The following is a 14,118-nucleotide window of genomic DNA, read 5'->3' as shown; positions in this document are numbered from 1 at the left end:
ATTTTTTTTATTAATTTTTAACGACCGAATTTTCGGTCGTTAAAAATAAAATTTCGGTCGTTATTTAAAAAAAATAAAAAAAATAATTTTTTTATTTATATTTTTTTTTCTCTTTTTAACGACCGAAATTTCGGTCGTTAAAAATAAAAAATCGGTCGTTAAATTTAACAACCGAAAAAACGGTCGTTAAAACTCGGGCGACGATGCAAACAACGACCGAAAAAACGGTCGTTAAATCGGTCGTTAAAAATATTAACAACCGATTTTTGGGTTTTAACGACCGAAATTTCGGTCGTTAGAGCCGCATTTTCTTGTAGTGTTGTCATATCCCAGCTTTTAATCACTGATTAAAGGCTTAATTATTGGTAATTAGGGTTCAACATCCATTAATAAAATACGAACTTATATGAATTTGATGATTTATATATGTGATGATTTATTTTTATTTTTATTTTCAATGGACGATGCACTCAAAATATATATTTTGAGTCCATTAATTTTTTTTATGAGGATTTAACATTAGAGTGTTAGATATGAATTTTTATTAATTGTAAAGTGAGCCTATGTGGTTATTTAATTTAGCATTCAAGTATTTTCACGAGTTTTTAATTAGCCAACCCTGAAGAATTTTTACAGTTTCGATAGTTTTATCCTGAGGAATTTTATTTGTCAAATCAACAAACCTCAACTACCCATACCCCTATGATATCCATCAGCCACCCTACTTACCTACTACAGCCCAATTCCAGCCACAAAAGTCAGGCTGTCAATCCCAACTTTTCTACCAAATCAAATGCAGATCCTAACTTTTCTACCAAATCAAATGCGCCATATTAGTTTGACATTTCCCACAACTCAAAGCTCTCTCTTTTATACCAAGCAAAACACCACCGAACAAGGTAAGCTGTGAACTTTGATTTCCTTCCATAGTCCATCTTTCAGATTTCAAAGAAAGCAATATGCGAGATCCTTTTTCATGCTCCACAACCTCAACGGAAAGCTCTCAATGTTTCATCTACAAGTCACTCTGCCCATTTTATCTCTATTCACGGTTAGCACCCCAAATTCAGTAAAGCATTTTTTTCCAGTATTCAAATCTCTAATGGATAGCAGGCAACAATTTTGCTCTTATGTTATATTCACATATGGATTGAAAGACTTTTGAACAAATGACAATTTCATTACAAAATACATATGCATACAACCTGTTCTTGTATATACATATATGTAAAGCATGTTTATGAAGAAAGAAAAGAAAAGGTTGAGTCTTGAACTATTTTGTTGTGTGGATTGAGGGCCGGTACCGTTGTCTCTATCGTGAGTGTGAAGTCGGAGATGGAAGGGAGCGACGGTGGTGGCGGGAGCTGCTACTGTTCGGCCTAGAGAGGGAGGGACACGGCGGTCGGCGGCGGTTCATCACTGCTGTCTGTTCGGCGCGTAGAGAGAAAGAAGGAGCAGGCGGCGGCGCACCGCGGTGGGGCGTTTGCTGTCCTGTTTCCGGCGGCGGCGCGGCTTACGCCATGTCCGTGCGCGTGTGAGAGCATGAGAGATGAGGGCGTGCATCGTGGGGGTTGCAGAGGGCTGCTACTATTCGTCTGTCAAGGAGTCGGCGGATGGCGGTGGTGGCCGTCTGTTTTGCTTGCTGGAGACCGGAGAGGGTGGCGGCCGTGGCTCCGCCGCGGTTGCTGGATAACAGAGAGAGAACAAAGGCTGAGGGGCGAAGGTCTTGCCGGAAAGTAAAGGGAGGCGGCGGTGATACTTTTCGCCGTTGTCAAGGTGAGGCGTCGCGGCGTCTTTGTCGCCGTCGTCTGCCGGAGAGAGAGAGTGAGACCAGCGGCTGTCTGTGTGTTTTGGGAGAAGAGAGAGAGACGAGAATGAAGGGGGAGGGGCGCAGCTTAGGTAGAAGAAGGGGGAAGAAAAGAATAAGGGTTTGGGTTAGGGTGTTTGAGGTTGGGCCGGGTTTTGGGCCGTTTTTAATAAGTATTTGGGCTTGTTTTTATAGGGCCATGTTCTATTTATTTATAATGGGCTTATTTCATTTAAAAGTTTTGGGCATTTGTTAATTTTTAAATGTTTGGGCCTTGATTAAAAAAAATATATATAATGGACCTTATTTATCTAATTAATTTGGGCTTGTATTTATTTAAATCATTTGAGCTCTTATTTATCTAATTTAAATTGAGCTTGATTAATTGATTAATTTAATTACATATGAACCTTTAAATTAATTATTTAAATGGAGTTCATTTATTTCAAGTATTTTTTTTATAAGTGGACTTTAAAATAAAATATTTTTGAGTTAAACTCTTATTTAATGAATTCTTTTCAAAAGGCTTATTAATAAGGTTTATTTGAAAAAGATTACATTGTTTTAAATATGAGAAAGCATGATCCTATGATGACATAATTTGTTTATGTAATATTATATGATTTGTTATTAAATGACGGAATATCTGACTTGATGGCGTGAGTAGAATGAGTTATGGTTGATGCGCATGTTGATATTCGAATAAATAGTTTCGAACCTAAATGTTAGTTATGTGATAAATGTTTTGAGTTTAAGGTTTTGAACGAGACGAGACAAGATTAATATGGATGCTAGAACCCTAAAATCATTAAAGGAGATAGTTTAGTTTAGAGATCAACCTCCATCTTTCACGACTTCTTCTCGAAACTTATCGATTCTTCGTCAATAAAGGTTCAGGCGGGAAGTGATAGCTAAAGAGGGAAGTAACTCTACGCCCGTTGTGGGAACGAATAAGGTGGGCATTACTTTTACTATACGTATATAGAGATCCCCTGCGTGTCGTAGGCCTCTTATACGAATGAATGCATGAGATGATTTAACTGTTAATTTCAGTTTTATATATCTATCAAACGAGTTTAATGTTATGTTTGAACAGTTATTTCATTGCAAAATCCTTGAACTGAAAATTATTTCAACTGTTGTCTTGCCATAAATGTTTCAATGTTTGGTATGATATCTATCTGATGTGGCTTTGCCAGTTATTATGCAATCGAATTCGGGTCCTGAGCAGTTGATAGCTATCCTGCCAGGGCTAGTGTACACCAGTGACCGAGAGTCATCTAGCGGGTTGGCCGGTCAAGTGACCGGGAGAGGTGGCCACCTCTCCGGCACAAAGTTCCAGATATGATAGATTACAAGAGAACTTAGTCTGCAGACGAACTTTAAGAATCACAAATGAATTTAGTAAGCTTGGGCCTTTTTAGCGAAAAACTCCCTTGCTGTACTGTTTATGATGGCATGACAATTTACAGTTTTGAAGCATGTATTTTTATACCTAGGCATACGTGCCCACTGAGTATTTTTATACTCAGCCCTGCATGTATTTCTAAATGTGCAGGTTGAGCAGGCGATGGAATGGATCGGTGTTGAGCGGATTTTCCTTTTTATGGTTATGTAATGAAACCTTGAGTATGCATCTCCATATGCATAACTCACACGTTTTTCCGCTGCAAATACTCTGACTTATTTATCATTTCTACTTGAACTTATTACTACTTCATCTTGATTAACTTTCATTTGAAGTCTAGTCGTTATGGTAGGCTCGTTTGTAAATTACCCAAGCGATTATATATATATATATATATATATATATATATATATATATATCACTAGTTTGTTGTTGTTAATGTTGGTTACTTAGCAAATCCCTTAAATTTCTGTTTCTTATTGTTCACCCCAAGTCATAACCCCGGTTAACCCGTCATTGGGATAGTGGGCTGTGACAAGTGTATATATATATAGGAGATGGCTAAAATAAAAACACTTCTTAAAATATAAAATATAAATAATTTTCAGCCCTTAGATCATCAAGATCTACGATTGATTTGTAACCCTGTTGGATGAATTTATGGTCCTGAGTTCGAATCTCAAAGGTAGCAAAAATTTATTTTTCACAATTCATACCTTTATACAGCGAATTCATATGTGTTCTACATTAAATGCATACATTGAAAATTACTCTTATTTCTTATTTTAAGATGTGTTCACACTGTAGCCCACCCCATATATATATATATATATATATATATATATATATATATATATGTGTGTGTGTGTGTGTGTGTGTGTGTGTGTGTGTTTGGTTGAGTTCAACAGAGAATTATCATTTCATTCATCATGAACAAATCTATATATTTTACGAACAGATCAACATTAATTAACAGACGTATTTAGTAAAAATATAGAAAAACTCGCCACCAGCAGGATTCGAACTCGGGTCAAATTGTTGTTCATGCGGTACATTCATATGTTCATTAAAATTATAGATCTGTTCGTTTTTATTTTGCGAATTCTCTATTCTCCACAATATTTAGCTTCTTTGTTGAACCATTCTCTCTATATATATATATGTAACTTTCATAGACGGAAGCAGTATTAAATGAAAATAAAATGAGAATAATGTCATTTGAAATAGAACACATTAAGAAATAAGAAAAATGTTAAGGGAATGAAACAAATATTTCGTTCACGTAATTCGTTCAAGATTTCCTGTTATTTAGTTAGACGAAATGTAGATTATAGTTGCTTGTTGTATCTTATTTGTATACAATGCCAAGTCAATGGCTTTCAATTCAATACAGAAAAATCATGTCGTCAATTCTCTTGGAAATTAACAAAATTAATAGAGAATTTCATACACATTCAAATTCCATTCACATGTCTATAAATAGCTTTAGCATGCATCCAACAACCATACATCACAAATTATACTATATTCTTACTCATAATGGCTATTAAGCGTTTTTACCTTATCCTATTTGTCTTCCTCATTTTCCTACTAATTGGCATCAATGCCAATAGGAACACCCCGAGTGACAAAAAATCCCCACCGTTTGATTTCATTACGAAATTAAAAGGTTGTCAAAAGGGAAACAACACAAAAGAGGTCCACGACCTCAAGGCCTATCTTGAGAGATTCGGTTACCTCAATAAAAATGAAGCCACTAATGGTGATTTCGACGATGCCCTCGAATCGGCCATCAAAACTTATCAGAAAAACTTCCACATCAAACCCTCAGGAGTCATAGATGACGACACGATATCGAAAATGAGAGCCCCTCGTTGTGGAGTGGCGGACATCGTCAACGGCACTAACTACATGCAACCCCGCAACAAAAACCACCTCCCCCGCCCGGCTTCCATCCACACGGTGTCTCACTTCAGTTTCTTTCCAGGCGAGCATCGATAGCCGCCGGCTAAAAACCATCTCACTTACCTGTATTCGTCGGACTTTGCGGAAGGCCCCGTGGTGCGTGCCTTCCAACGATGGGAAAGCGGCACACATTTCTCCTTCTCACGTGTCGGAAACAACGAGGAAGCCGACATAGTTATAGAGTTCAAGCAGGGGTACCACGGCGATGGAGAACCTTTCGATGGGCCCCACGGAATCCTAGCTCATTCATTTGCACCAACTAACGGCAGACTCCATTTCGACGCAGACGAAAATTGGTCCGCCGCCGCCATTCCAAGTGCGGATGCTATCCATTTGGAAAGCGTTGCTGTGCACGAAATCGGGCACCTTCTTGGGTTGGGGCATAGTGCGATTGAGGAAGCAATCATGTACCCTACAATTCACTCAGGACAGGTTAAGACCAATTTGCAGGAAGATGATATTCAGGGGATTGCATATTTGTACAATTACCAAAATTAGCATATTTAATTCTCTTTTAATTTCCTATATTTGCAATAGTCTTTAATTTTATGTTTTCATCGTTGTTGTCGTTGTCTTTGTATGGTCTATATAGATGTGTAGCCCATTATAAGAAATATGAATAAACTCGTTTCTTTCTTTTCCTACTTTGGGATTTTGTAGTAATTTATTGAACATGTGTGTGAGTATTACTTTAATTAAGGCTTAATTGCCTATAAATTATTGAAGTTTCATTTAATTTTGAATACCAACTTCAAAGTTTAGTGTGTGATAATTAAAAAGGCATTGATTCAATTGATTGTTAACTAAGATTCTGAGCAAATTTATTGCTAACATGGCTAGTCGATAAAGAAACGATAACAATGCTGCAAATCGATTACCACACAAGAACGATTATGTCTCGTCAGTTATTACACTAGTAGTGTAGCGTAAGTATAGTAAATTTAGCTAAAATCGCGATGGACAACAAAATCAGATCAAATGAATAGTTCAATGATTATCACTCTAAATATTAAAGTTTGCATGCAAAACCAAAACTTGATAATAAAAAATGAGTAATCTCTAAGCAATTAACCCTACTTAAAAATTATATTTTACAAAAGTTTGAAAAATATTGCGTTCTCAAAAGATTGAGAAACAAGAAGAGATCTATTAAGAGAAAGATTTATTCTCCAAACAATCTTAACAGGTTCACGCACAGACTACATGAAATAATTAGTTTGTGATCCCTTTTCATGGAGATTTACCCATCACAGAAGGAGAAAACGATCATATATCTCCTTTCTACTCAATTCTGAGACAAGATCGGACATTATTTAATTTCGATTCGTCTCCGTTGTCGTGAAAGAAACCCTTTTCTGGCAAAGTTTTCCGGCGAGTTCGTCAATTTCATGCACTTGGCGAAGAATACTACAACAATTCCCGATCATACCCCAAATGTCTTTTTTTTGGCTGAATCAGTTTATGGTAGTTTCAAAATCTGAAATCCTCAATCCAGGAAAAAGGCCCCAATTCGAAAACATTATCTGATCCCTAATCCTAAATCACAATTTCGATGCTAGCACAAACTCCGGTGAATCTTTTTTAGTTTTCCAGTCTCTGTGGGGAATGGCTGGCAACTTTCCACCATCTCCGGTGAGAAATTGGGTATACCAAGATCCCAATCGAAAGTATCTGGTGGTCAGAACAAAAATATCGATCCAAATCAAGGAAAATCTCCATTCTCTCAAATATCGATCTGTCTGAATCTGGACAAAGCGTCCCCGTTCACGCCTCCGAGAAAGCACAGAACCGGGCACACTGTCGTCTGTCCCCGCTTCATCTCGTACGAGCCGCGACCAGAGCTACGGACAACTCGTCTTCTCAAGTCCGATTTCTTCAATTTAGGGCAAAGCTCGGTCCTAAACTGCATTCCAGCGATGCCCAATTTTACAAAGCTAAGTTGAAAATTGAAGTGTAACTCAGGCTCAGCGAACCCCTGTTCGGCACGCGACGCCAAATTCATATTAATCATTTAATTTGACAACGCAATGTCCTTATTTTGGTTATTATCTCCATTCTTCACCATTCTTTTATTATCTCCATTCTTCACAGGAGAAAAAATAGGCAAATTCATATTAATGATTTAATTTGGCAATGTCCTTATTTTGGTTATTATCTTCATTCTTCACCATTCTTTTATTATCTCCATTCTTCACAGGAGAAAAAATAGGCAAATTCATATTAATGATTTAATTTGGCAATGTCCTTATTTTGGTTATTATCTTCATTCTTCACCATTCTTTTATTATCTCCATTCTTCACAGGAGAAAAAATAGGCAAATTCATATTAATGATTTAATTTGACAACGCAATGTCCTTACGTTGGTTTGGCGTTTATCTCCATTCTTCACCATTCTTCACGGGAGAAAAAATAGGCAAATTCATATTAATGATTTAATTTGACAACGCAATGTCCTTACGTTGGCTTGGCGTTTATCTCCATTCTTCACCATTCTTCACGGGAGAAAAAATAGGCAAATTCATATTAGTGATTTAATTTGACAACGCAATGTGCTTACGTTGGCTTGGCGTTCATCTCCATTCTTCACCATTCTTCACGGGAGAAAAAATAGGCAAATTCATATTAATGATTTAATTTGACAACGCAATGTCCTCATCTTGGCTTGGCGTTTATCTCCATTCTTCACCATTCTTCACGGGAGAAAAAATAGGCAAATTCATATTAATGATTTAATTTGACAACGCAATGTCCTTACGTTGGCTTGGCGTTTATCTCCATTCTTCACCATTCTTCACGGGAGAAAAAATAGGCAAATTCATATTAGTGATTTAATTTGACAACGCAATGTGCTTACGTTGGCTTGGCGTTCATCTCCATTCTTCACCATTCTTCACGGGAGAAAAAATAGGCAAATTCATATTAATGATTTAATTTGACAACGCAATGTCCTCATCTTGGCTTGGCGTTTATCTCCATTCTTCACCATTCTTCACGGGAGAAAAAATAGGCAAATTCATATTAATGATTTAATTTGACAACGCAATGTCCTTACCTTGGCTTGGCGTTTATCACCATTCTTCACGGGAGAATGGGGACCTCGACTCCAATATGACGCCGGTTTAGTTGTTTCACTTGCTTCATACTTGGTTTCGAATCATTACTTTAGTTATACTCACATTTCGATTTTCATTACTTCAGTTATTATGTTATGCTAAATATCAATTCATGTCTCAAAATAAATAAATCACTAATCAAATTCCAAACATTGGAAGTGCAACACGTTGTTTCAGACAAATGTATATATCTGTAGTCCAACGACTTCTCTTCATAAGACCGATATAACTTGCTCCATTTTCCACACTCAAGTCGATATATAATACTACCTCCGTCCCATCACTTATTATATATTCATTTAAGAATAATATGAATTTTAATAAAATAATTGAATGTATTGTGAGTGGAATAAGGATCTCACATTTTATGTGAGTGTTAAAGTAATTAAAGTGAAGTAAGAGTTTCATCTACATTTATTAAAAATAAAAATAAATATTTAAATATTGAACAGACTAAAATAAAAATATGAATACAAAAAGGTGGGATGAAGGAAGTACTAAATTTATCTTCGTCATTTTCCCTACCTTTTGACATATTATGTATAAATAGTAATTTTTTTCTCACCGCAACTTGAAAAGAAATATTTATATATATATAAGCAGCTTACTTTTTTTTCTCATTTTCATGATAATATTATTTATGGGGTTCAATCGATAATTATTTCTTTTCGTATTTTCCTTCTTGAAGAACATAAGAAAAAAAAATAGTCTAATAAAATTTTTCTAATTTTTCTTATCCCTCTTTTATCTCATGATAAATTTACAATAACAAAAAACGTATCCTAAGGATTATTCTTAAATTATATTATGAAAACTTTGATCCTATACTTATATTGATAATTTTTTAGTTTAGATTTAAAAATATTGTAAATGCATGTAAAATCACAAACTTTGGTTGAAATACACTTTGCCCACGAACTTTGAAAATCTGAAAATGATTCATATTTTATATTTTAAGAAGTATTTTATTTTAGTCATATATATATATATATATATATATATATATATATATATATATAGAGTGAAAATTTAAAATGCTATATTCCTTAAGTTATATGTGAAAAATGCCCACTTTTATAAGCATAAACATTTTATGCCCTATTCTTAAAGAATAGGGAAAATTTCTATTGATAAAGACAAATATTTAAAGAAGTGAGAAATAATCTCATCCATTGATCATGATCAATCAAACGGTCCAAAATTAAGAATAAATCTCGTGTTCAGATGTTGATGAACATATCGATAATTGTGATGAACATGTCAGTAATTTTTTATGAACGAACGTATTTGTTGAAAATATGTATTTGTTTAAAATTTCACACTCCAGGATTCGATCCTCAAACGTTCAATAAAATTATTGCTATGTTCATAAAAAAACTATTGATATGTTCAACGTTCCTAACTTTCAGAAAAAATTAATTTCTCCATATAACCTAACCCTATATATATATGAGATTAATGAACATATCAATAATTTCTTTGAACATATCTATATATCAATATAACTGACGAACATATAAATCTATTTAATTTGTTAAAAAAATGAGAAGTTATAAATGACGAACGTAGATCTTGATGATCTATATATATATATATAGGGAGAAGATCCATAGAGAATGCTAAATATTTTGAGAAATAGTATATATATATATATAGGAGATAGCTAAAATAAAAACACTTCTTAAAATATAAAATATAAACAATTTTTAGCCCTTAGATCATCAAGATCTACGGTTGATTCGTAACCCTGTTGGATGAATTTATGGTCCTGAGTTCGAATCTCAAAGGTAGCAAAAATTTATTTTTCACAATTCATACATTTAAACAGCGAATTCATACGTGTTTACATTAAATGCATACATTGAAAATTGCTCTTATTTCTTATTTTAAGATATGTTCTCACTGTAGCCCACCCCTATATATATATATATATATATAAATTGCTCTTATTTCTTATTTTAAGATGTGCTCTCACGGTAGCCCACCCCTATATATATATAACTTTCATAGACGGAAGCAGTATTAAATGAAAATAAAATGAGAAGAATGTCATTTGAAATAGAACACTTATTAAGAAATAAGAAAAATGTTAAGGGAATGAAACAAATATTTCGTTCACGTACATTCGTTCAAGATTTCCTGTTATTTAGTTAGACGAAATGTAGATTATAGTTGCTTGTTGTATCTTATTTGTATACAATGCCAAGCCAATGGCTTTCAATTCAATACAGAAAAATCATGTCGTCAATTCTCTTGGAAATTAACAAAATTAATAGAGAATTTCATACACATTCAAATTCCATTCACATGTCTATAAATAGCTTTAGCATGCATCAAACAACCATACATATCAAATTATACTATATTCTTACTCATAATGGATATTAAGCGTTATTACAATTATCCTATTTGTCTTCCTCATTTTCCTACTAATTGGCATCAATGCCAATAGGAACACCCCGAGTGACAAAAAATCCCCACCGTTTGATTTCATCACGAAATTAAAAGGTTGTCAAAAGGGAAACAACACAAAAGAGGTCCACGACCTCAAGGCCTATCTTGAGAGATTCGGTTACCTCAATAAAAATGAAGCCACTAATGGTGATTTCGACGATGCCCTCGAATCGGCCATCAAAACTTATCAGAAAATCTTCCACTTCAAACAATTGTAATTAACGGACATTATCAGCAATGTAACTCTCTCTTTCCACTATTTTCACTACTTTACCGATCTTTTGCATACTACAGGTGAATTATTTTGTTCTAAATCTACAATTAATTAACGAACTCATCATAAGTAAATTAAGTAATCTGTAGTTCTGTACCCCCATACCTGTATGTTTTTTTGTTGTGATTGTGGATTGACAATATTTGAGACTAAGATATGTATTCGTATGGGATTTTTTAAGTTTTAAATCTAAAAATTGAATGTAAAACAGGGAAAATAAAAATTTAAAATTTCGAGGGGTCGGTCGGGTCCGACCTGATGCTCACCCCTAGATAAGACAACTTAAGCACGAAACAACTATCAAACACTCAATTCCCTAAAAAAATGACATCTTAAAACATAAAAAATAGAAAAGTGAGTGTTATAATTAGGCCATTTTAGATTTTTTAAACTTCAGACCATTTTTACAAATAACTTGAAAATTCAAACTATATTTTGTATATTTTAAAGTTCGGGCTATATTTACTATTGACTTCCAAGTTTGGGTCATTTTTACAAATGAGAATCAAAGCTCAAGCCATTTTTATAAAGACTTTAGAGTCCGTGCCGTTTTTACAAATGACTCCAAAGTTTAGGTTATTTTTCCTTTTTTTTAAAGTTCAAACCATTTTTATTAATAATTTCAAAGTTTTGGCTATCTTTTTGTATTTATAAAAAATCGGATTATTTTTACAATGACTTCAAAGTTTGGGTGGGTCATAAACTACAATTAACCCATTAAACAATCATGTAATTTTTTCTAAAAGGAAAAAATGACATCTACTTATTTTCTCACCAATAAGCAATAAAAAAAATGTACGATGTTCAACACTAGAGATAAGTAATAGAGAACAAAATTAATTTTGACATTTTAAATCATCATAACTTATTCATTTTATATTTAATTTTTATAATTTTTACACCTAATTAATTAAAGATATTTTCATAAAATTTAATTTAACATCTATATCGAATAACTTTTTCATAAATCGAAATTAATGATTTTTTGAAATGAATTAAAATAGAAAAAAAAATCATAGAAGAGAGAAATTTTGTGGGGGTGAGGTGGGTGGTGGAATTTGAATGAAAAAAAAAATCTTCTTTCATATTAGTATATAGACTAACTATTATTCATGCAAGAACTAAATCATAGTATGTGAAACATGCAACCTACGAAATTCAAATTAATTCTAGTGTCTCCAGACTTTTAGGTGCGAATGCTCACAGTTGTAGAAAGAATTTAAGTCTGAAAAAAATAGGCAAATTCATATTAATGATTTAATTTGACTTACCTTGGCTTGGCGTTTCTCTCCATTCTTCACGGGAGAGTGGGGACCTCGACTCCAATACGACGCCGGTTTAGTTGTTTCACTTGCTTCACACTTGGTTTCGAATCATTACTTTAGTTATACTCATATTTCGATTTTCATTACTTTAGTTATAGTATGTTATGTTAAATATCAATTCATGTCTCAAAATAAATAAATCACTAATCAAATTCCAAACATTGGAAGTGCAACACGTTGTTTCAGAAAAATGTCTATATCTCTGTAGTCCAACGACTTCTCTTCATAATACCGATATAACTTGCTCCATTTTCCATACTCAAGTCGATATATAATACTACCACCGTCCCATCTCTTATTATATATTCATTTAAGAATAATACGAATTTTAAATAATTGGATGTGTTGTGAGTGGAATAAGGATCTCACATTTTATGTGAATCTTAAAGTAATTAAAGTGAAGTAAAAATCTCATCTACATTTATTAAAAATAAAAATAAATATTTAAATATTGAACATACTAAAATAAAAATATGAATACAAAAAGGTGGGATGAAGGGAATACTAAATTTATCTTCGTCATTTTCCCTATCTTTTGACATATTATGTATAAATAGTAATTTTTTTCTCACCGCAACTTGAAAAGAAATATTTATATATATATAAGCAGCTTACTTTTTTTCTCATTTTCATGATAATATTATTTCTTTTCGTATTTTCCTCCTTGAAGAATATAAGAAAAAAAAATAGTCTAATAAAATTTTTCTACTTTTTCTTAGCCTTCTTTTATCTCATGATAAATTTACAACAACAAAAAAAGTATCCTAAGGATTATTCTTAAATTATAGTATGAAAACTTTGATCCAATACTTATATTGATAATTTTACAGTTTAGATTTAACAATATTGTAAATGCATGTAAAATCACAAACTTTGATTGAAATACACTTTGCCCACGAACTTTGAAAATCTGAAAATAATTCATATTTTATATTTTAAGAAGTATTTTATTTTAGTGATCTCCTAATCTCCTAAAATAATATATATATATATATATATATATATATATATATGGAAGAACTAAAATAAGAGCATTTCTTAAGATATAAAATAAGAATCATTTTCAGCCCTTAGATCATCAAGATCTACAGTTGATTCGTAATTATGTTGGATGAATTTATGGTCCTGAGTTCGAATCCCAAAGATAGCAAAAATTTATTTTTCACAATTCATACATTTATACAGCGAATTCATATGTGTTCTACATAAAATTCGTACATAAAAAATTGCTCTTATTTCTTATTTTAAGATGTGCTCTCACTGTAGCCCACCCATATATATATATATATATATATATATATATATATATATATATATATATATATATATATATATATATATATATATATGGGAGGGCTAAAATAAAAACACTTCTTAAAATATAAAATACAAACAATTTTCAGCCCTTAGATCATCAAGATCTACGGTTGATTCATTACCCTGTTGGATAAATTTGTGGTTCTGAGTTCGAATCTCAAAGGTAGCAAAAATTTATTTTTCACAATTCGTAACTCTGTTGAATGAATTCATACGTGTTCTACATAAAATTCGTACATTGAAATACGTTTTTGTTTTTATTTTAAGAAGTATTTTCACGGTAGCCCTTCCCTATATATATACTAAAGAAAGATTCATACATGAAAGAAAAGAAAGGAGTTTCAATTTCGAAGACAAAAATAAGCGATTCTCATTCCTCGAGTTACAACATGCTATCTGACAGACCTCCAGCACTTTCTATATAATCAGGTGCGACAGAAAGCTCGGACAGTGT

The 14,118-nt window shown here is 33.0% G+C and overlaps 2 long non-coding RNA genes and 1 pseudogene across 2 annotated transcripts in view; 2 read left to right on the top strand and 1 right to left on the bottom strand.

The window, feature by feature from the left end:
* The window catches only part of LOC131016237 (uncharacterized), a 44,799-nt gene that overhangs the window by 8,924 nt on the left and 21,757 nt on the right, over window positions 1–14,118 (bottom strand). The window lies entirely within an intron of this gene.
* On the top strand, window positions 786–3,583 carry LOC131016244 (uncharacterized). Its single transcript, XR_009098892.1, has 3 exons — window positions 786–1,051; window positions 2,699–2,762; window positions 3,366–3,583. It is a non-coding gene; the product is annotated as an uncharacterized LOC131016244 (long non-coding RNA).
* On the top strand, window positions 4,718–5,824 carry LOC131016233 (metalloendoproteinase 3-MMP-like; annotated as a pseudogene).

The sequence above is a fragment of the Salvia miltiorrhiza genome, chromosome 1 (assembly GCF_028751815.1).
Source record: "Salvia miltiorrhiza cultivar Shanhuang (shh) chromosome 1, IMPLAD_Smil_shh, whole genome shotgun sequence".
Classification (NCBI taxonomy): domain Eukaryota; kingdom Viridiplantae; phylum Streptophyta; class Magnoliopsida; order Lamiales; family Lamiaceae; genus Salvia; species Salvia miltiorrhiza.
This window is presented reverse-complemented; position numbering and strand designations above follow the sequence as displayed.